Here is a 23,286-nt window from a genome sequence, read left to right as displayed (position 1 = left end):
GCACCAAAGCTATGTTATTGTACAGCCCTGAGTCATGATCAGGTTGTCACACATAAGTAAATCAAATGTCGCTGTAACATGTATACATTGAGTTTCAAGTCTTTGCAGTCACAAATTAATTCTGATGCCAACGACAAAATCTCTAGTCAGCTTGGCTCAATTGACACCTAGAATTTTCAATTGTCTGTAAACTTTGTCTAAACTTCAGAGCTTATTTTCTTTGCAGCAGTGCTGATCTAAAAAGGTCTGAAAGTACAAAAAATATATATTTATATGTTATATGGTCACATAAATAAAAAATGTGTAGAAGTTCATGTCACTTTTCTGTGACAGGGTTTGTTTTTTGTCCTATTCACATTACTGCTATGGTGTGAAATAGGTTGGCAGCTGGTGTTACTGGGAAAAGCAGGAGGGTTGGCGCAAAGGGTCAGGCCAAGAGGTTGAGAGTTGACCCACCAGGAGAGAAGGAAGGGAAGAGGGCGGGAGGAGGAGAGGAAAGTGATATGGGAGGAAGGGACCTGAAGTCCTGACACATGGCGATGGAGGAGAGAAAGGGAAGGGAGTGAGGAGAGGGTTAGGGCAGAAAGGTGACACGCTCAGACAGAGAGAGAGAGATCGGGGAAAGATGGAGAAAGAGATGAGGGGAGCAGGGGATGCTGCTGATCCATCGGTTTGACCTTGCAGACAGTCAGTAGTCTCAGCTTGTGTGTGTGTGTGTGTGCACATGTTCATTTAACACTTTTGCGTGTGCGTATGTGTGTGAGAGAGCGAAGTGTTTTTATTTCCAGCACGAGCAAGCTGTGCTTCATTTGCCAGCCGAGGTCTGGGCACCAGGAACACACACAAACAACTCCATCCTTTACACCACAGAGAAATCTCTCATCGCTCTAATCTCAACTACAATCAACAAATCAATGACCCAAACATTCTGCTTGGATGATTGGTCAAAGTGTCTGTGAAAGGCCTCAACTATGTTTCTTCTGTAAAACTACCACTCACTTTGATAGTCTGTAAAAGAAAGACACAAACCTGTTTGCTGGTTTGACTTGTTAGGTTCAAATATGTCACTGCTGCTCTCTGTAACAGTGTGTGTGTGGTCCAGGTATTACTCATGTTAAATCTGTTTACTCACATTATGTTTATGTCACATTATGGGAATGTGTCTTCCTTAAGGGGACAAAAAACAAGTCCCCATTACGTAAATCATTAAATTTCAAGATAAAGATGTTTTAAGGGTAGGGTTATGCAGTTTTCCGAATCGGCACTCCGAGGGGCACGGGCATGCACGTAGGTGTTAAAAAAACATTTCTGTCTTTATGTCTGTATGCTTAACGTTCCTTTATTATTTTAGGGAAAAGACTCGAATTAAGATTAAAAGGTTACAAAATCCTCACAGTCTCACTTAAAATGTTCCTTTTTGAGACATATGGTTAGGTTTATGGTTAAGGTTAGGGGTAAAATCTGAATTGTGGTTAGGTTAAGGTTACTCTTAGTCATGGTTAAGGATTAGGTTTTGGTCTATAATGAATGGAATTCAATGGAAAATTCTAATAACGATCGGCAGGCAAACCTATAAAAAAGTTTAATTAGAAAAGAAGGACCTGTAGCATAGATGACGTTTTTCTTTGCAATGACTCTAGCGTGCATCTTTGGTTATTGGTTGTCACTGTTATCAATAAGTAAAAGGTTATAGTTAAGCTGGTAAAATCTGTGTTTGTAAATGTTGAGATGCCAATAAATGGATTTTGCTTAGTTTGCTCTTTTTGAAGAGGCCACAATCCACTGGAGACGTCTTGTAAAAAATTAAAGAGACAGCTAGAAGGACAAAACAAGTTATATAGTAGGAGGTTATACAGCATCCACATAGATCCACTTAGTGACTCAACCTGGCAACCCGAGAATGATCCCTACCATGGAAGCTTTACCAGTGAGTAAAGACATTGACCACAACCTAGCTGGATTTCATTCAGTATGACTTATTACAATGTGATGCATATTCGCTTCCCCATTAATTACACACCCTGACGTCCTCAAACTTTAAATGTCACAGAGAAACAGCCCATCAACGCCCCCATTCATATTTATGTTGAAGAAGAATAGGTTGGAATCCCCCTTTAACAAAGGCATAATTATATGGCTGCTGTTGACTTTACAATCTCTGACAACTAACATTAAAGTAATTACATACATGTATGTAAGTTTATGATAAGATAAGCCTGTTCTTCAAGTCTTAAACCTAACTACTGCAGAAGATGAAATGTCGGCATTTGTAGCCAACTCTTGTATCGGTGGTGTTTAGCCTCAAAATATTGCCTATGCATCAGGGCCTTTGCCACAGGGCAACATATCGACCACCGTTTGATTAATGACAGTGGCCAGCTCCACTGCAATCATTGCTCATCCTCTGGTAATCACAGTCGCACTCGCCCATCTGTCTGCTCTACTTTCAAATCACACCATCTACCTGCCAGCCTGTCTGCAACCGGAGCCCAAGTAATGATCTGATCTGCCCTTGTTTCTCGGTGTAAAAATAGTCAGATACATAATTAACATCATCGCTCATAACAGCTCCAATAACTGGCTGTCTTGTGGGGGATGAGGGATGAGGGTTCGGCTCATCTGAAGGCAGAATGTTGTTAGTCCAGAAACTACTCAATCATCCCGTCTTTACACTTCCTGCATGGCAACTGGAAGGTGGCCAAACACTGCTGCAGTTCTTTATTTGCACTCAATTTAGGTTCGGCACCTAGTCTGTGTGTGTGTGTATGTGTGTTTGTGTGTGTGTGTGTGTGTGTGTGTCCAGTCTCCTCTGTCTCCCTTATCGCTCCTATTCACTGCTTCTCTGTCTTACTCTTCTAATTTCCCCTGCTTTCCATCCACCATTTGTCTGTCCTCTCACATCTTTTCTTACATTTCTCTTCCATCTGTGGTTTCACCGCAGATTTCCCCGTCTCTCTTTCTCTTGTCTTCTCAAACTCTCTACCTCCTCTCCCCACTTCATCATCACTCACCCTCCCTCGCTTTGTCTCTTATTTCATCTCCTGCCTCTTGAATCAAGTTTTTTTTTTTACCTGACAGTCTTAGCTGGCCGTTAGTCCGTCCAGGATGAGGGGTCACAAAGTTCACCGTTTTTTAACAAGAGCTGGCTCAGGCCCTCGCTGCAGAGGCTTGTCCCGCTTGGTTTCCACTACGGGGCCGAGAGCGGCTATGCTCAGGATGTGCTCATTATTCATCACACAGTCAGTGGTGGCCTTCACACACACTTACCCACAGCCAGACACACCCAAGATAACGTTATTTATGTTGACAACGACATGACTGACTCATTAAAACCTGAAAACTCAAACTGTGAATCTATCACTGATGCTGCAGGTGGGATGAAAACATGTACAGGTCGTTCTGCAGGAGGTCAAATTGAACTATGCGGTCAGCAGGCTTACAGAAGTAAATAAAACATGTTGGAGGGGTGACGCCTACCCTGCACATGTGCTGTATGTAACTAAGTCAGGAAATGCTAACTGATTTATATTGCAGAAATACTATTCCTTAATGATGATATCATTGGATGGCTATAGTAGTTGTTGTGTCTATAGCACTAGCAGATGCCATGAAAAGTAATACTTTGAATAATGCATGACATCATTTTCGGACTTCTGTGTGACTTGCCATCTGATGACAACTCCCCATCATCTGATAATATCAGATGATGGGGAGTTGTTTTCTGATCAAAAAAGCTTCAGTTTGTCTCTCTAGTTCTTTTATTTGTGGAGATATCTTGGAAAATGTGCTTTTCAGACCATATTTTTGTTGACCTTTGACCAATCAGCTTCAAAAGTGTATCATCTGGAGAGACAACCTCCAAAGTAATAATCCCATCAAGTTTGGTGAAAATCCATCCATGTATTATTGAGTTGTTTTGCACACACACACACACACACACACATACACGGGTGAAAACAAGTTTGTCTATACTAACTTCCCTCCTCTTCTTAAAAGTCTGAAGTCTTGAACTTCTTAATGATGTACTTTTGTCAGTGTAAACTTTGCCAGGTCTATCCATCCATCCATCCATCCATCCATTATCTATACTGCTGATAATGGAGTCCACCCCAGCTGACATTGTGTGAGAAGCAGAGTACACCCAGACAAACAAATGACTCACACTTACGATCACACCTACATTCAATTTAGAGTCTCAAATTAACCTAACCCCAATCTATATGTTTTAGGACTGTGGGAAAAAGCAGGAGAAAACCCATAAAGACAGGGATTACATGCAAACTTCACACAGAAGGACGTACGATGCCGCACTTTGCACGGCTCATGTCACAAATTCAGTTCTCTAATATCATTTCATCAAGTACAGCTCAGTTACATTCTATAATGTAGCCTACTGCCTGGAATACTTTCCATGGGTTGGTGTATAGGTCACACAAGGGACCAAATATTACAGATGAGAATATGTTTGATTTCAGGATCTTGTAACACTTGGTTTCAGGAAAGACTACACTTTTCTGTTTTTCAGTATGATGTTTAACATGTGCTTAAACATAACACTGTTGGTCTACTTTAGGCAGCAGAATTGGGTGCTGGAGCGAAAACTAATGAAATATGTTAACAGTGAACATTCTGCAGATACTTTCCGCCTGAACATTTGTTGCTTTGGCAGATACCAGAGTGGAGATACATTCATTAAGTTGATGAATCTGTAATTTGGGGACTGCATACCATAGAGGCTGGGGCAAATTAGCAGAGAGAAGTTCGCTCTGTAGAGAAACAATAAATAAGAAAAGATAGCCTTCCTAGGGGCAGCCGGAGCAGATGCCTGTGTGGCATATTCACCCAAAATGAGCATTTGTGCGATTCTGTTTGTTTACACCATCTTTCCGAAAGAATTGACTTGTCAGGCTGGGCAGAGGATTCCAGTAAATCACTGGTGTTTTCAGTCACTGGTTATAAATGTCTGAGCTGAGCCCTGGGGCTGACAAGACCTGCATGGCCCTTCTGTTGAATAGTTGCCTGTCTCCCTCCCTCTCTGGCTCTCTCCCTTTATGCTCCTCTTCCACACCACCGGGGCTGATTCTACCCTCTGATAGGCGTCCTGTGAGCTCACCAGAACTCCAGCTGTAGGAGGGAAACTTCCCAGAACAAAGAGTGGAGCGGTGACCTGGCATTCCACCGCTGAGGAGCAACTGCCAAGCTCACTGATTGAAACCTCCCGTCAGCCAGCAACCCCACCCTACCCCTCACCCCCCTGTCTTTGCCCCACCCCACTCGTTCACCCGTCCCACCCTGCCTTCCTCCGTTTTTTACTCCACTCAACCTGACAACTACAGGGACACATACGGTGGCGCAGAGAGCCATTGAGCGTGAGAGAGGAATAGAGTAGATGGGCTCTCGATCAGAATGCGAGCAGTGCTTGACTCTCCCAAGCACACAAACAAACCTGTCTGCTGGAGAGCTTGGCACACATTGACCTGACCTTGTGGTCTGGGGTTCATATGCTCTATGACAAAATGCAGCTCCAAAGTTTCTCTTCACCTCTTAAGCACATAGTACAGAATATCAATAAGGATCCAGAGTGGCACGCCATCAGAATCCCACTGAGAGGTTTTCTATTAAGATCTACAACGACAGAAGGGTCATAATGGAGAAAATTATGCACACAGTTTATAATGTCATTGTGCTGTTGTCATCTCAGTAACAATGATATTACTGAAAGCCAGTTGAAGGCCATTTTATAACACACAACAGACTCACACTGTTTTATGTGCGGTAAGACGGGGACGACCTTGGTCCCAGTGAATGCAGCTTTGTGATGGGTCTAACTAATCGATACTGACATGTATATTTTTCCATTTATTGTGGATTTCAATCCAGAACCTGTTGTTGGAGACAGTTGATTCCAATTTGAAAACCACAACAACTGAAAAAATCCCCAACGTTCCAGTTGGTCCACGTCATCGCTCCAGTTTCAAATCAGAATTTACTGTCTAGTCGCCAGACAGAATGTTGATGTTGGACCTGCAAAGCCCCAGATTGTAGTCAGTGATAACAATGTTGAACATGCAGTCACTCAAAAGAAAAAAGGGGGGGAACACACGTGACAGAAGAAAAGCTTTGGTCTGACCTCTGTGGCTTTACCTTTGGCCTTCTGTAATAAACTGTACACACGGCATCATGCATTGGCGTTGGATACTGTTGAACACTTGTGTTGAATTGTTTGCTGTAGAACCTTTCAAATAAATATGATTCAAAGTGAGCCTGAACACAACATGACCGACAGTCTGTGAGATGGAGGTCTTCACGGACATTAAGGAGAAGCCAGAGCCTGATTTCTGACGGCAACATTTAGATCCCAGCAGACACAGCTTTAACCGGTACTGCCATATTTTTTTTCAGACCATGTTTAAACCAGGATGTGATCACAACTGTCCACCAGAGCTGATACACAAACTCAGCCTGACATTATATTTCCAGCTTATACATTAGACGTGCTTGCTTTAGTTAATAACTGTCATGGCCACCTCTCTGGATCGCCATCTCTTCCTCACAGAGCTGCTCCACGTTCACAGGAAGACACTTTGCTTTGAAGTAAATTGATGTTTCTGGCCTTATATTACTCTCAGCATGTCTCCATGCACAGTGACAGAGACAGAGAGGCCCGTTTCTTCTCCGTAAAATGCATTCTGATAACCTGGCAGTATCTCAAAATTGGAAAAAAAGAAAAACATTCCAAACCAGACATGAAACACGATACATTGTTGGAACTCGTCAGGAAAGAGTAGAGTAGAAAATCTCTGAGAACGATGAAAAATAAGAAACTGACAAAGTCTCCATCCCCCTCACTAGTCACAGAAAAGTCTCTGTCGTCATTTGTTCAGTGTTGCTCTTGAAGGTTGTTGAGTGCATCAGGGCGTGTTCCCACATGAAAGTCCTGACTGGGGTCCAAACCAAGGTTCACGTCTTTGTTACATTGTCAACATTTGTTAGTTTTGGTTTCAAATTGCAATTTAGGGGATGAACTTGACCCAAAACTAAAAAATCACTCATTATCTACACATCACTATGCTGATTGAGGGGTGGGTGAATTGTTTGAGTCTACATAACACATCTGGAGTCTCAGGGGTGAACAGCACTGCAGCCAAATCCAATACAATTGAAGTTACTGGTGACCACTTCTTCAAACGTAAAAAAAACAACAGAAAAATGTCTCCATACTGCTCGAGTGGTGTCATCCAAGTGTCTGTAAGCCCCCACATTCAAATCCGACTCAAAACAGAGTCATTTACACCATGTTTTTAGTCTAAGTTAAGTTCATTCTCACTCACCACACAAGCTCGCGCCCTTATGCTCTTGCCCAAGAGCAACATGAACGCGGCTTAGGGCTGAGGATAACAGCGGACATTTAGGCTAAAAACATGGTATAAATGATGCAGCTTCGAGTCGAATTTGAATGTTGGGGCCGTGGTTCAGTTCGATCCAGCTCTTTTGGTCGAACTCAATTTTGGTCCATGGTCTGAGGCACATTTCCCACCATTATGCTTCAGACTAAACAATTATTTCTGAAACCCCAGAATTTAACCTTGTAAATAAGCCCTAAATACTCTCAGCAAAATGTACTATATGTATGTACCCCTGCAAAAATTCTAGTTAAATGATATTGTTAGAGACCATGTACACAAGATTCTCACTAAACACTGTTCAAGCTTTTCTTTGTGGGGCCGACATGAAGAAAAGATGAAGCTAGAATATCATCTACACACACTTTGTACTTTACTGTTTCATTTGTGGCCATCATCTGAAAACAAGTGGGTGTGCGTGTCACTTTGATTAACACGAAAGATATATGTTGCAGGCACACGTCCCAAACCTGCTCTTTAGTTGTGTGTAGAAGTTGGCTGGGTGTAGCAGGCAGTTTTCATCAAGTTTTTTGTTGCAGTCAGACGGAAGCAGGCTCTCCCTTTAATTAGAAAAACAGGCTCTTCCAGAGAGGTGACACGGCTCCCTTTCACGGGAGAGGAAGTGCAGCATATGGATACCGAGCCACAGTACCTGGTGCAAATTTGTGTGGGTGTTCGGATGCGTTACAGTTAGTCTGTGGGTGTTTGTCTAAAAAACAAAATAGTTTAAAACCATCTGCCTTGTTAATGGGGGAGCATGGCGCCAGTAGATGCTTTGATAGCAACCTTTGAAACTATGGACATCTGTGTGTGGTGTCTTTGTCTGTGTGTGTGTGTGTGTGTGTGTGTGTATATGGGTGGTGTCTATGTGTGTGTGTGTGTGTGTGTGTGTGTGTGTGTGTGTAAATGTGTGTGTAAATGTGTGTGTGTATGTCATGATGGGAGATTTGGTTCCATCTGCTTTTATTGTCTTTCTCCTTGATTGCTCTGCTCGCAGCAAACTTGCATTCTGGGACTGTTTTATTTTGGAACACATGCCCACGCAAGCATACCTGCGAGGAAGCATTTGCGTCCAACACACGCACACACATACACACACACACACATGCGTGGCTACACAATGAGAACTGAGTGACATATCCTAGTGACTGCAGTATGTGCACAGCTGTGTATTTTGGAAATATAACACAAATAGAAAACTTAGGAAAGACCAGTATTTGTCTCTTTTCAAAATGCTGGAAATTTTCTCGTAACTCCCTGATTACATGTGCTGCTCAATCTTCCTACAAAAATGTACATTTTAAATTTACTACATTACTTTCTCTTTTTGACAGGGGAGATTTTCCTATGCCATGGCTTGTTTTGTGTGTAAGTGTGTGCACTTCCAGTGTCATGTGCTGTAATGTCAGTGTGTGCGTTTATGAAGCAGCTCCTGGGACCTCAGAGACATAAGGCAGAGACGGGAGTAAAAGGTTAATACACACACACACACACACACACACACACACACACACACACACACAAATGTTAAAACGCTCACCAGACACAACGCAAATGCATCAAAGGTATTTTTTTGTTTTTTAATCAAATGAATGAATAGAAGCACTGAATAGTCAAAGTAAAGCATTGGTGGATTTGTCTGAGCTCAGATGAACAGGCATCTAAGTTCAGTGCTTCTCATTTTTCTTTAAATGGCTGGAAATGTATATTCAAACCTGCAGGGAGCTCACGGACACATGCAGCCACGTGTACCACAAACACGGCACGTGCTTTGACCCTGGGGCCAGGGGTACGCTGCAAGAGTGGCTGGGGCCAGGAGGGACCTCACTCTGTCTCTGTTCATATCATTCAAAAAGAATAAAGCTTTTTTTCCCCAGCAAATTGAAATTCTAAACAAAATGCCTATTAAGAGCTAAGAGACCTCCCTGGAGGAAAGAGTGCTGGCATTTAACATGCAGACTCAGTGTTTAGCTCCAGTCCTTTCAAGAAGCAACACAGCCAAACCAATCTCTCCGAGAACGGCACAGCAAATTTCTTGCGGATGAGTTTCGGCTGGAGCCCAGATATACAAAGTGAAATGAAGGCTTCATGGTTTATCAAAGCGGCTATAGTGTTTATCCTACCAGGAGCAAACACACAGGCTGCTTAATAACACTGGCAGAGGATATTTCCTCCGCACACATACACACAAGCACCTGAAAGCTACTGTACGGCCCTTGGTGAAATTTATGTGAACAGGTTTATGTTCACACAGAGGTGAGTGCATGGTGCATTGCACAAGACACGATGCCTTGTTTGGTAGTGATGATTCAAATGGCATTAAAGAGTCCACATGCATTGTTCAACTGCTGGAATGAGAGAGTGAGTCAGACATTTGGTAAACAGCGGAGTGTGACTGTGTCATGCAACGTTAATCCTCTCAGGGGTCAGTGGTTATAGCGTTTAAAAAACAAGAGTTATTTGTGCTGAACAATGACACAGTCACAACTGCAGGATTTCTATGAGCTGAGACATTCTTTTCGACTCCGTCTCGATTCTTGAGCCGGCGATCAAGTAATAACATGGACAACACAAAGTGAGAAACGTGTGATGTTTCACATGTTTTCTTTAATAATCTCTGAGTGCGCTCCTGTAATAATGCAACCGTACTGTGTTTCTTGCTAAATATGTTTTAGTACTTAGATCCCATTTTACCAAATGTCTTTCGAGGATGTGTAATTACTACCTGGATCATATTATTGTTGAGCTCAAGCAGTGTGAAATCGTGATACTGTGCAGGAAGGAAGTCTATGTTTAGGCATGAAAAGTCCTGGGATTTGTTGTTGGTTTTGACAGTCAGCATTTCTCAGTATTTAACACTTGAACCAAGTTTTTTTAAGTTGCCTACACTTCCATTTACAAACACTAATCATTCTCAGGTTCCACTGAGTTGATTCAAAAGGGATGTAAACACACTGACAGTGCAGATTTTTAAGAAACAGTATGAACACTGCATTGGTAGCAGCTTGCAGATATATTCACGAAACATTTTCTCATTATGTTACTTTTTAAAATTATAATCTGCATGGTAGTACATTTCAAATCCTCATGTAATTAAGGATATTTGTGCAGAAACGGTTGCATAATGTTTTCATAGCCGCTTACTGTATATATCTGAGGCAACAATATCCCGGCAGGGCAATGGGCTGTGGTGTTAAGTACTGACTGTGAGCACACTTGCACACAGACACACACTCAGTAAACACTATACCTATATCTAAGTCCCTCTGTGCCATTGCTCCGAGCGGGCTGAATTTATTCTTTGCCTATTTATTTGATGTTGATGAAAGAGTGGATCAAGTCCAATCGCACCAGTCACATCAAAGACCTGCTGTGTAATGTTCAGAGTGACGCACGCACATACACACACGGGCGCACCGGCACGCCGTCTCGTAAACCTTTATAGTTTGATCAGCGTCCTGATCTTGAGAGGAACTTATCTACCCCCCGTTTTAGAGGAATGTGAAAATGCCAATGGAGATACGTGTGCTTGTCAAAAGTATGGACTCCACCAGCATTATCTGCAAGTACACTAAACGCAGACTCCATGTTGTCAGGAACCAGGAGTATAAGTCTATAGTCTTTATCAGTGGGTCAAAGTCATGCTGTCTTCCTCCCTGCAGCCAAACACCCTCATTGCCCCATTTCTATTTCAGTATGCACCATCTCTCGTCTCTCTCTGCTTTCCCACATACAGTAAACATACTGAGAAATAAGTGTTGGAGCTCCTCTTCCAAACACAGAGATAGAGAGAGAATGGGGTTAGAAGCAAGGCCACTCACCAGAGAGTGCTCTTTATTTCCCATAGGTCAGCTGATGCTTCCTCTCCATTATCGTGGGCATTCTCCATACCCGGCCCTCCACCGCTGAAATGGACAGACGTGTGAGTGTGTATGTGTGTGTGTGTGTGTGTGTGTGTGTGTGACTGATGCGACGTGCATGACGAACATGATACATCTCATCACATGCTTCTCCTTAACGGATTAACAGACGGGCTTCCAACGGCATTTATGCCAACGCTCCTGTGGGGACTGGCTTTGTGCAGGCAACGGGAAAATTCAATCACTGCCTAAAGGATAGGAACGGGTGGAATGAAACGCTACTTTGGTTCCATTTCCGTGTTAACCGCTGTTTTTCAGAGCTGCAAATGAGGAAAGAGAGAGGGAGAGCTGAAGTGCAACTTCTCAATCTGTCCCGCTCGGATTTCCGAGTCTTTGTCAGGGGAACGAGGTCGAGGCAAGCTGGATTCAAGGGATGGATCATGAGGACGAACCTGGTGTTAAACGTCCAGAGAGATCTCATGATAAACCAGTTTCTGAGGTTTGCATAGGTTTAAACACACATTACCAGTGTTGCTTATAAATCGTGACACGACATGAACGTGATTTCATCGAAATTTGAAGATAGAAGCTACCCCCACGTGGACAGTAAGTCTGAAGCATCAATAAACTGTTTTTTCTGGCAATTAAAACACAACCTACAATTAAAAGTGCCTTCTGTTTGCCTTCTTAGGTCACAAGATAGCACAACATCTTAGTGTGAAGATAAAACGGATAAAATGTGATGCAAGAGAGCGAGGCCTTTGTAGAGCTACACTGTCGTCCTTCTCACAAGCTTGACTTTTATATGACCTGTTCTCTTTGAAGCATACCCTCAATTTTCCATTTGCAAAAAAAAACGATTGCAGAGGAGTTCATGTTTTCAGGCATTGCGGTGAAAAGACTTACATGAAAGAGTACAAAGACTTTTTAAACTATTTAATGATAAAACTACCTTGACTTCAGCTGGTGTCACATGTACCTTTGGTTCTCAGACAAATTAAAAAACATGGAGTGAAAGAAAAGAGGGATGAGTTGTGTAACTGACAATCTCTGCGTGTGTGACTTTCCATCATTGAGCTCGAGCACAGTGTGTGTCTACACTATACTAGACATCTGTTCATGCATTTATGCCTCCGAGGATATTACCACGTTGATAGGTATCTCCTAAAAACATCTGCCTGGAAAAAGGCTCAATAACACAATTGTCAAATACACTCGAGTACGGTTCGCCAAGCTTGCCAAAATCCCAGGCGAAGATCCCGATGTCTTAATTTGATCACAACATTACCTTCACCAGTACAAGCAATATGAAAGCAAACTGTCAGGAAACTTCAGTGCGTGCACTCTCTACACGCCTTCTTCAGAACACTTGTGTTTATTGTGTTTTTCCTTTGCTTGCGTTTTTCTGCTGTGTTTGGTTTCCTGTTGTATTTATGTATTTGGAGGCGCATGTTGATTCATTCCTGACACTTTGTTTTTGAGCCTGAGGTAACGGCATCTCTTAAGACATGCATTTACATGTGTGGATGTCAGATGGAGGCAATAACTGTCAAAAATTTCAATTATCATCTTGATGAATTCTCCAGTTGAATGTAGTGTGATGCAGGTGCCATGTACAACCTGTCATTTTTAAATGTATGGTAAATAAAGCATTATGTCTCCTTAATTACTTGAAACCTGAACTTTATTACTATGTACTCAATGCTTGAAATTCTCTCGCGACTTCTCCTCACCTCTAGCAGATACTGGCTGTCGGAGATATTGACAGTCATATATCCCAGAGTGCAAGTGAATGAGTAATGCATGTGCGTGTACTTGAACGTGAACAAGCGCATGAACGCTCTGGTGCTTGTATACCTCTGTGAGTGTATCTGGCTGCAGTGGGACTGAGAGACAAGGCAGGCAGTGAAAGAAAGAGAGATGAAAAAATAGGGGAAGAGGGAAAGAAAGAGAGGAGGAAAGAGAGAGGAGAAGAAAGAAAGAACAGTAGGGGGAGGAGAGGTAAACTAAAGCTGCATGACGAGCACATCGGGGCACAGAGCGCCGACTGGGAGCAACAGTCCGAACACAGATACACCGTTTCCGAGCAGACAGTGAGGGGTTGAAGAAATTTCCCTATGGAGGCAGGCTTGGGATGCTGGGCATCTGAACACACATGAACACACATGAACACACACACACACAGTGAGCGGCCACAACAAAACACAAACAAATGATTACACACATGCACATAGATATGTTTCCTGCACAGAAACACATAAAGAGATGAGTGCACACACTCGGGACACACAGCCAGAGGTAGAGTGTTGGAAAGAGTGATGCTATTGCTGAATTTCTCCCCCACACCTTGAAATGTAAAGTTCATGTCCACCATCAGCATTGATGACCCTGACCAGAATGCACAGTGCTCCATATGCCATCTCTGTAGAAAACCTCATGCACGTTGTGTTTCTTCACTGAGGCAACAGAAAAAAAAAAGAAATCAGAAGTCAGTGGTGAGGCGGGAATATTGGACATGCACATGATGCAAACTGCTCACAGCAAAATCCCTAAGACGAGCAATGTGAGGAGAGAGTGTTAGCAGTATGGTGGGTGTGGGCATATTTAGTAGCCTACATGTGTTTTATTTACTATCTGATTGACATTTTCAATTCATATCTGGTGATAATTCTGTGTGTATGATGGAAAACAAGATATATTATCATTATAGCTTTAGTGTTCACAAACCTGCAGATGTGATGATGAGAAAGTGTTGAGAATGGTTATTACCAGGAGACAATAATAGAAAATCTATCTATGCTTTTCTTTTCTTTGAAGGAAAGAACACTTTAGGATAAGCATTATACAAAATAAAAGGCTTCGGACTGGGAATAGACAATGGATGTGACTGACAAGGAGATGAAACGGTTCTTTCCGGGCCGTCAGAATGACAATATTTCAATGTAGCATTCTGTTTTAAAGGAGACCATCACTGAAGAAGAGAGCTAACAGCTATCACTTGAAAAAAACTCTCGTAATGTAAAATGTTACACTTATAATGTACTGTCGCCCACCCACAGGGAGGAGGAGAGGAGAATGGAGAGAGGAGCAGAGAAACATTTTTGAAAGAATGTGACCGGTCTATTGTGTCTGATTGGCAAGTGTTGCCCTTGAGGTTAGTTTGAGATTGTGCAGGTGGATAAAACCCCAGCAAGGCACCTATGTGGGTTTGTTACAGTTAATTCTGAGACAGTTCTATTACTGTCGTGTCATACTTTTTTGAACGTGTCTGAATGGTGAAAGGATAGCAATGAGAGAGATGAATTTTGGTCCCAAATGGTCGGTTGACTTTTTTGTGAGGCCTTCCAAGTGCGAATGGTCTCATGCTTCTTCAAAATAATACAAGTACCACCTTGGTGGAGGTAACTGGCCCCGGCTGTTGAGGGAGCCCCAAACACTCACTAAGTTGGAAATCTGCACTCCTAAAAATATATTAATATATTTATTTTACGCTCTTAAGACATTAACCAAATTGAAAAAATATATTTCAGTGACATTTTGACTCATATTGGAGAAACAATTTGTGTAACCCAATTTGTGATAGAAGCACAATATGTCTGTTGACTATGCTTCACTTTTATAGTTGCTTTTCAGTGTACACCGTATGCACTCTAGGGTATAAAATGTACATAAATCCCAAAGAGAGGCTAGAGTGACTGAATCTTGATTTTTGGGTGAACTTTTGACCTCTTGAGAAGGTCAGCATCTCTGCCCTCACCTAACCTTTGAGGATATGTCAGTGTCATGAATGCTAATAAGAAAATACACAATCTGCTCCATCTTAAATCAGGGTTGGGGGTCCCGGCTGGGGTTCAGTTTAAAAGGTCAGTAGGTTACAATCGTTATTTTTTTGCTTCAGTTCACTGACACTCATCCTTTGTGTTTTCGCTCGCGGAGATGATTCAGATTTTGAAGCAAAGCAAAGAGGTTAGAAAAGCAGCTCTGTGGGTAAATGGCCACTCTGAGTCCAAGCAGAGACTTGTGTGGCTCTGTTATTGCTCTGAAGGATCTTTGACACACAGCAGGACAACAGAACAGGACAGGAAGTAATGCTACTTATGGCAATCAATGATATTTTTATTAAGCTGAGAAAATGGCCCTGTCAATGCACTCTCTCTGATTAGCTAACCTTATCATTGATAGTATGGGCTATTGACCAGGGGCCTCAGAATGCTTACATAAGGGCCATAAAGGAGGATAGGTGTCTCTGGGACATTGATTTCTGTCTCTGGAGTGCTGTTAACAAAAGTAGAAGATCTTCCAAAAACAATACAGAAACTGAAGCAGGTACATTTTGCTTTATAAATTCACAGTATCATAATAAAGACAGCTTCAGTTCTGATGTCTTCTGCACTGATAGTCCATTCTCTGTAGTACATGACTTTTTAGCCCACATAGTAATCATAAGCAGTTTTTCAGACATGATCTCAGGGTAAAATCTGGAGGATTGGCCATGGAGTTTATCCAGTCTGCTAAAGTGTCTGGCTCACATTGTCAGATACAGTTACTACTAAGTATTTCATAAAGATGTCAAAAAAACAGCACAAGACTTACTGAAAGTTATGCCTCATTTATGACATCGTATTTGATTTGATTAGTTTCACTAAAGGAGAAAAACTTGTGATTTCTTCAGCCTGTCAGGTGACATGTGCACCACTGTGATTTAAAAGCAGGCAAATGCAGGAATGCACAACTTAAAACCATGACTTTCAAAAACACTTGCAAAGTACAAGCTGTGCTTTTTCATTTAGCTACAAAAAAGCAGCAATAGTTTAGCTCGGGGAGAATGACAAGGATGTTAATGAGCAAACAAAGGAAACAAGAATGTTAATCTGAGAAGTTACTTGTCGCCCGGCAGCTCACTTCAACTTCATCAGGGTGGAAGTAAAATCTTAGATCATAAAAATTCATGGAATTTACTTTAAAAGACAATTTAATGCTAAAAGAGAGGAGGACGTCAGGCTTAGACCTCAAAGCTGCTCTTAATCAAGTTTGGCTGAAATAATTAGTTGCCATAAGAGTAAGCTCATTCCATGAGAGACGAAAACTCTCTGTTCACAAAAAAGCCTCTTCTGTCTCTCTTGTTTCTTATTACCTCCAGGAGGAGGTTGTATTGATTTAATGTTGTTTTTAGCAAGATAACAAAAACATGAATGAAACACACATGGAATGAATTTCCATGAAACCTAGTGAAAGAAAGAAGTATGGGTCAGGGAATAACCCGAAATTTTGGGTCAGATCTGGATCAGACTCTGGAATTTTCTTTTTCTTTAACATTGCAAGATTTTCAACATTTATACCATTTTGCCAAGGAGTAATTCATGGAGCTTGATGAAAAACACCAGTCACATTTAGGGAACTGATATCTATATAAATCTGGTGCAGCTTGATTGAATTCAAGGCGACTGATGGACCTTGGTGGAGTTAAGTGCTCTATTTTCTTTCTTTGTCCACCTTCATTGTGACTGACAGGAGCTCGGTATATTTTACTGGCATGTAACAGCATGCTTTTAAACCAATAGAATATTTGGATACAGCTTGGCTCGGCCGGTGGCACTCAGCAGCCAGGTTGCTACATCAGCTTAGTTGAATTTAAAAAATATTTATTGTTGTTTAGTTCGCATCTGAATGCAGGCTTATGATGTTTATGGAAAGGCTGTGATATTTCTTCCGCGGTGGCGTAAAATCAATATCTTCTAAATAAACCTGAGTGGCGTCTCGGCTCTGGCGGCTGTTTGTTACAACGCCGTTCCGGTGGAGTCTGTGAGTGTCGAGAGGTTTGATGGAGAGTCATTCATCCAGACATTTTTGACAGCCACCAACTTGCTGATATGAAATAGCGCCTCAATAGCTTGTTATCGACTCTCAGTGTTTTATCATTTATTTTAATAAGCGGAATCAAATTTTGAACGCTGGCCAGGCTGCTGTTACAGCTCTGAGCTGCAGTGGAGCAGGCCAGTGCGAGTGTATGTGTGGGGGGATGCATGTTTATTTAAGCACGGAGCAGAGACAAAGAAGACAAAATTAATGTCCAGTTGTTATCTCTCTGCTTCGCTGGATAAACAGACTCTGAGGAGACTGTGAGGTCAGCGGTATGCAGCCTGGGACCGGGCACAGAGGACGAGGCCTGACTGGATCCTTTAAAGATGTTATTAATGGCCGTGGGCATACACACATACACGCCCTGTTTGCAATGCATAACTCAGTAGTAAGCCTCTTTCTGTGTCCTGTCACAAGAGATGGGGAGCAGGAGGCAGAACAGGGTGACTTTATAATCCCTGCTGTATTTATACTCCACCCTACTGCCTTTTGCACTTCTCATGCTTCTTTTTTCCTTCCCATTTCTTTATCCTTTCTTTTCCCCCCAATCTCCTCCACACACATATCTGATATTATCTGGATTCAAAAACCCTGACTTTTTTCTCATATTGTGTTTCCCAGCTTGTGTGTTTTTTTTGTTGACTTTTCTCGTGTCCAGTTTTTCCATCACTTTTTCAAAGGGCTCTTGTTCTTGTTTTTTATTCCATTGCTTCCTCCTTCCTTCTTCTTGCCCTTTTACTTTCTCAGAGTTACAGGAGAAGTAAAGAGCTAAAGCGCCTGAACTCTTTCCTTTGCCTGGTCTCATTTTCTCACTAAACCCAGGACTTATTTTTCGTTTGATCCCGGTTTGCCTTCCACTTTCTTTTTTTTTTGCACTTTCTTTTTTGTGATTGATAATTTTTTCTTGCGTAGCTTTCATTAGTGGCTGTTTACAGATTCCCAACAATACACCCATGCATATACATATTCATGCAGGCACATACTGTCACTGATCAACACACAAACAGAATGAGAGGGACATAGTGGGGAGGAGAGCTCCCATAGAGCATGTAAGCAATCCCAGCTGGAGAGTCTGGATACTGACTGGGAAGGTGAAGAGAGTTCTCTTCTCAGATGACTCAGAGGATCCCCCCCACTCACAAACTTTTTGCAATGAAGAAGAAAAAATGAAAAAAAACCACAACATAAATAACTGCACAAAAAAAAATAGCTTTGTTTGGTCTCCTTTGAAAAAATAAAAACGTTTCACACCACAGGCTTGGAAGCACCACCATCATCTCCCTTCTTGAGTGTTGTTTAGGTCACGCCGTGCTTGATTTGGCCGCACTTCAGACTTCAGTCCCAGCAGACAAAGTCAAGAGGGTGAATCAGCTTGTGAGCTGATGTGCTGAAACATACTGCTGCTCCCCAGGCTTAGCACATGTACCTTAAAACCACTTAGAAAGAAACAGGTTGTACGATACATTAAGCTATGATCACAAAGTAATACACTCTTTGTGTATTGATTTTCCATCCATCTATCTATTATCTATACGCTTTTCCTTCAAGGGAGAAAACCTCTTCCTTAAATAATCATTCTGCTTTTCCTGTAAGTCTGAGGCGGGGTGTACACCCTGACAGGTTGCAGGGCTGACATACAAAGACAAACAACCTACAGTCAATTTAAAGTCAATTAACTTAACTCCAGTATTGCTTGTCTTTGGACTGTGGGAACAAGCCAGAGTACCTGGAGAAAATGCACGCAGACACAAGGAGAACATTCAAATTCAAACCAAGAATCTTCTTACCAACCATTGAACCACAGTGCTGTCCCCGTATTAAATATGGCAGGTATTCACATCAAAAAACAAAATAGGAGAAATCTGGAAAAATTTAATGCACAAGAATCCTTTTGCCATGAACTCCAGTATCCATAGTTCAAGAAAATAAATTCTCTGTGACACGCTGCATGACTTCACCAAAACTGTTTACAACCTTTTTCCTCCTCAATCAACAACAAAAGTTGGGCCTTATCCATCTGTTTCTTTTCTTTCTCACTCATCTGAATTTGACTCAGCGGCTTCTCCTGGTTATCGCTCTCCTTCTTCCTCCCGTGGTATTCTACGCCAGCTGCTCTGTATTTCCGCAGCACCACACACAAACAGTGTGTTTGTGGAAGCTTTATTATTACATATACTTTCCCTTTATGAATCTCAACAAGAGTCAAAACCTCAGATGTCTGAGCTGTGCCTTAATACTCACATAAGTGAAGAGCCATATGGAAATCAAGATGTGTGAGGTGCTTTCATGATTACAGTAAATGCTACACAATTAGTTTTTTAAAGCCAGTGCCCCTGTACTTTGTTCATAAAAAACAAAGTTCAACTACTTAAGGAATTCCTCCTGGTATGTGTTTAATTACTGGCTTTGAAAGAGCCTATAAAACCACCTGAAAACATCACAGTGCTGCAGTGGCCTTGTGCTGTTCTTAGAACTTGGAGCTTATCAAAACTGTATTGAATTGATGTTTGAACTACATTTTCAGTTCAGTGTCGCTGCTCACGCTTTTGTAACTCTACTATAATATTTCAGGTATGACTGCACACTTGTATTTTCCATATAAACACTCGTCGCTGTGATTTTAAATTCTTCAATTAAAAAATTTAAAAGCTGACAGCTGAATGGCCCCTGGTTGTCTTACATCAAAAATGTCCTCTAGTCCCTTTGCGGGCTGTCATTATTCATCAACAAGTTAATAAGCTGGTATTAGTGCGAAAGAGCAATATGCATCATTGGCAAGAGACACATTACTCTTTGTCCCTTATCATTTTTTACGATCTTATTTTCAGCCCTATTGATTTCTCGTCTCGCTTCCTCCCTTAAAGCGTCTCTCACCACCTTCCTTCTCCTCCTACGTAATACCACACAGAGGCACCGACAACTTAAACAACTTGTAAACCCAGATAAGGAGGCTGAGAGCACATCTCACTTTGACAGATATATTGTCATTTTTACTACCAGTTTATACAATCCTTGCCCTTTTGCTACTTTTTATTTTATTTTGTTTCCTCACCCGCTCACAAATTGGACGGTGACTTTTACATGTCAACTTTGACAGAGGAGGTCACGGGGGGTCAATCACAGCCATTTGGTGTGTGTGTGTGTGTGTGTGTGTGTATGTGTGTGTGTGTGCACGTGAAGTCTGAGATGTTTAAAGCTGGATATGCTGCTGTCATAAACACAGCAGAAGACACAAATGCCCTGTGAATCCCACTCAGCATGAGATTTTATTGGACGCTCTTCTGTGTCCATGTTTGCACTTTCTCATCTCAGAGTGTGTGAGGGGGAGAAAAAGAGAGACAGCACTGTGAACAAGATGGAGGGAGATTTACACATCCGCAGACTAACGGGGTAACAAGCACTTAAGCTTGGGCATGGCCAGTGGAAGGGGCGCGGCCTCCTCTCGTTAAGTTTAATAAAACACTCCCCCAGTCAATGCCCCAGGCTGTAAAACTCCTGCATCTGACACTCTCCAGCTTCACCCCTACTGTATATCTCCAAACTTTCCCTTTCCCAAGTAAGTACACACATTCACACACAGACACACACCCTAAAAATTTATACTTGCCCTGTTTTCCCTCCCTTCATGCAGTCATTTCCAAAATCTGGTCCAAACATGATGCATTTCTGGGTTGAGGACAGTTCAAATTGTTTTATTATACCATATACTGTATATGTCAAAACATGAGCAAGCCCAGTGATACAATTGGCACAGATACTCTCTTAGATAATCTCTTTTTGAGATCATGATTAATATTCTTATTTATAGAGAATTGTAGCAGGTTCTTTCTGGGTGAAATTATTTTAAAAGTAAACATTTACCGCCCTCTTAACATTTAGAAGCCTGATACAAACAAAGTTCTGAATGCACACAAAAGAAACACATACATGCTCTTCTTATATTAAGCAAACTCATGCCAATAAAAAAGACAAGCTATTGAGTTTAAGCCTAAAGTAAATCCTCATACAAATACAGAAACTAAAATAAATTACAATAAAGTAAAATAAAATAGATAGAACTAATTAAACACATATAATATAGATATAAGAAATAATAATAGAGAATTAACATTGTGAAGTGTAGGCCATCTTCTACAGGGGAGTTTCAAGGAGGCCCTTAAAAGTGGAGTCTGATCTCACACTATTCGCTTTTACAAACCCTATCTGAAAAATGCCCCCCAGTTTTACCCTCTGGGACAGCTGAACGTTTTTGATCAGCGGATCCTGGGTGGCTGGCTGAGCTGAGCTGTAAGGAGTTGAAACTCTTTAATTTACTCTCGGGCCAGGCCGTCTTAATAAAAATTGAAAATGTATTCTTCATTTAATGGGCAACCACTACAGCGACACTAATATGACTGATATGAATTTGGATTTAGTTCATAATCTGGCTGCTGAGTTCTGGATAAATTAAAGTTGTGAGACTGGTTGGGAGTTTAAGCGATAAAAGAGATTCAGGGAGTCCAGGTATGAAGATTTAAAGGCATTTGTAACTTTGTGCCATAAAAATGTCTCATGGAGACATTTCTTAAATAAGAACAACTTTGGATGGTAATTATGCCAGTTCTGACTCGAAGAATCAAACCTTTTGTTACTGTTGAACTGGAGGAAGTTAGCTGCCATCCAGTCAATGACTTTGGTTGAGCAGGAACACAGTGTGGCTAGATTATTCAGTATATACAATTTAATTCAATTATGTAACTGTGTATCTGCATAACGGTGAAAAAATAGTTTGTTGTCAATATGTTCAAGGGGTAGATTGTACACTGAATCAAATTGGTCCCAGGATAGATCCTTGGGGAATTCCGTAGGTGATTATATACAGTAGCTGTTGTAGATTTAAAATCCTAGATGGAGTTAAAAAAAACACTCCAGTGCAACTCGAGTTATCGCTGCCCATTTCCTCTGTCGTACAATGAGAAATGTATGTTCTCCTGTGTCAGGCTACATTGAAGTTCAAGCAGTTTCAAGTGTCTGCAGCCAGTAACATGTCATCTGTTACAGGAAGAAGAGCTCTTTCCATACCAAATAAAAACCACTGCTCTGGAATTTTTCAAAAAATATTATTGTTCTCAATGCCTCTAGACGTTGAGTCAAAACCACAGTCTTTAATACTTTTGAAATAAATGATAACTTGGAAAAAAGCCTGAAAGTTGTGTGTGCCAGCTGGTTCCAGTGTGGGCCCCTCTCAGAAGCGGCTGAGCACATGCCATCTTAAAGAGGTCAGGCACACATCCAAAGGAGAGGGAGCTGTTTATAATCGTGAGCAGATGAGGTGCGATGGCATCAATTACCCTTTTAAAAAATTTAGTGGGGAGAGGGTCAAGTGGGCAAAATGACATGCCCATATGTGACACTGTGTCAAGAAGGTCGCGTAGCAGTATGGGAGATATCCAGATATGTTGCAGGAGGAGTTGTATGTGCTCTGGTGTTATTTATCTTATTGATAAAGAAAGGGGGTTTCAATAGTTCTGAATAAAGTTGGAGGATTATACTGTTTTGCAGAAACTAACTGTGAATAGCATTGGCCTCGAGCCTCCGTCACTATTCCTCTTCACAATTTATTATAAAGTTGTAAAAAATGATCCAGCGGGCGCTCTTGATCAGGTTGATAGGCACAAAATATGAAAAGCAATTGTGAGGTCATTTCTATCTGATATGACCTTTTCCCTGGCTTAAGAGGGAGAGAAGGAAATATAAAGTAAAGAAGGATATACACAGACAGAAAAGAAGAGGCAGTCATAAGGAAAGACAGGAAAAGGAGGAGGTAGAGAAAGAAATTATAAAAGAATGGATAATGGATGTAGAGCATGGAAAAAATGAACTGGAGAGGTATGAAAGGAAAGGAAAAGAGATAAGGAAAGGAGGAGTAAGAGACAGAAATTAGGAGAAAGGAGGAGGAGGAGAAGGATATTAAATGGTTTGAATTTTTTACACAATTTACTCCATGCAGGAGAATCCTCTCACAAGTATCAACTAGGGTTAATATATCCCTGGACGAATCATCCAACGCCTCAGAGGTAAAGCGGTTTAGCACTAATTGCTTTTACAGCTAACTCTCATGTACAGTTGATCAATGAGCACTGTCCCTATCAAATAAAACAAATGAATCATAACTAATTCCCTTT

This window comes from Paralichthys olivaceus, chromosome 4 (genome assembly GCF_024713975.1).
Source record: "Paralichthys olivaceus isolate ysfri-2021 chromosome 4, ASM2471397v2, whole genome shotgun sequence".
NCBI classification, from domain to species: domain Eukaryota; kingdom Metazoa; phylum Chordata; class Actinopteri; order Pleuronectiformes; family Paralichthyidae; genus Paralichthys; species Paralichthys olivaceus.
Note: the sequence above shows the minus strand (reverse complement) of the source record.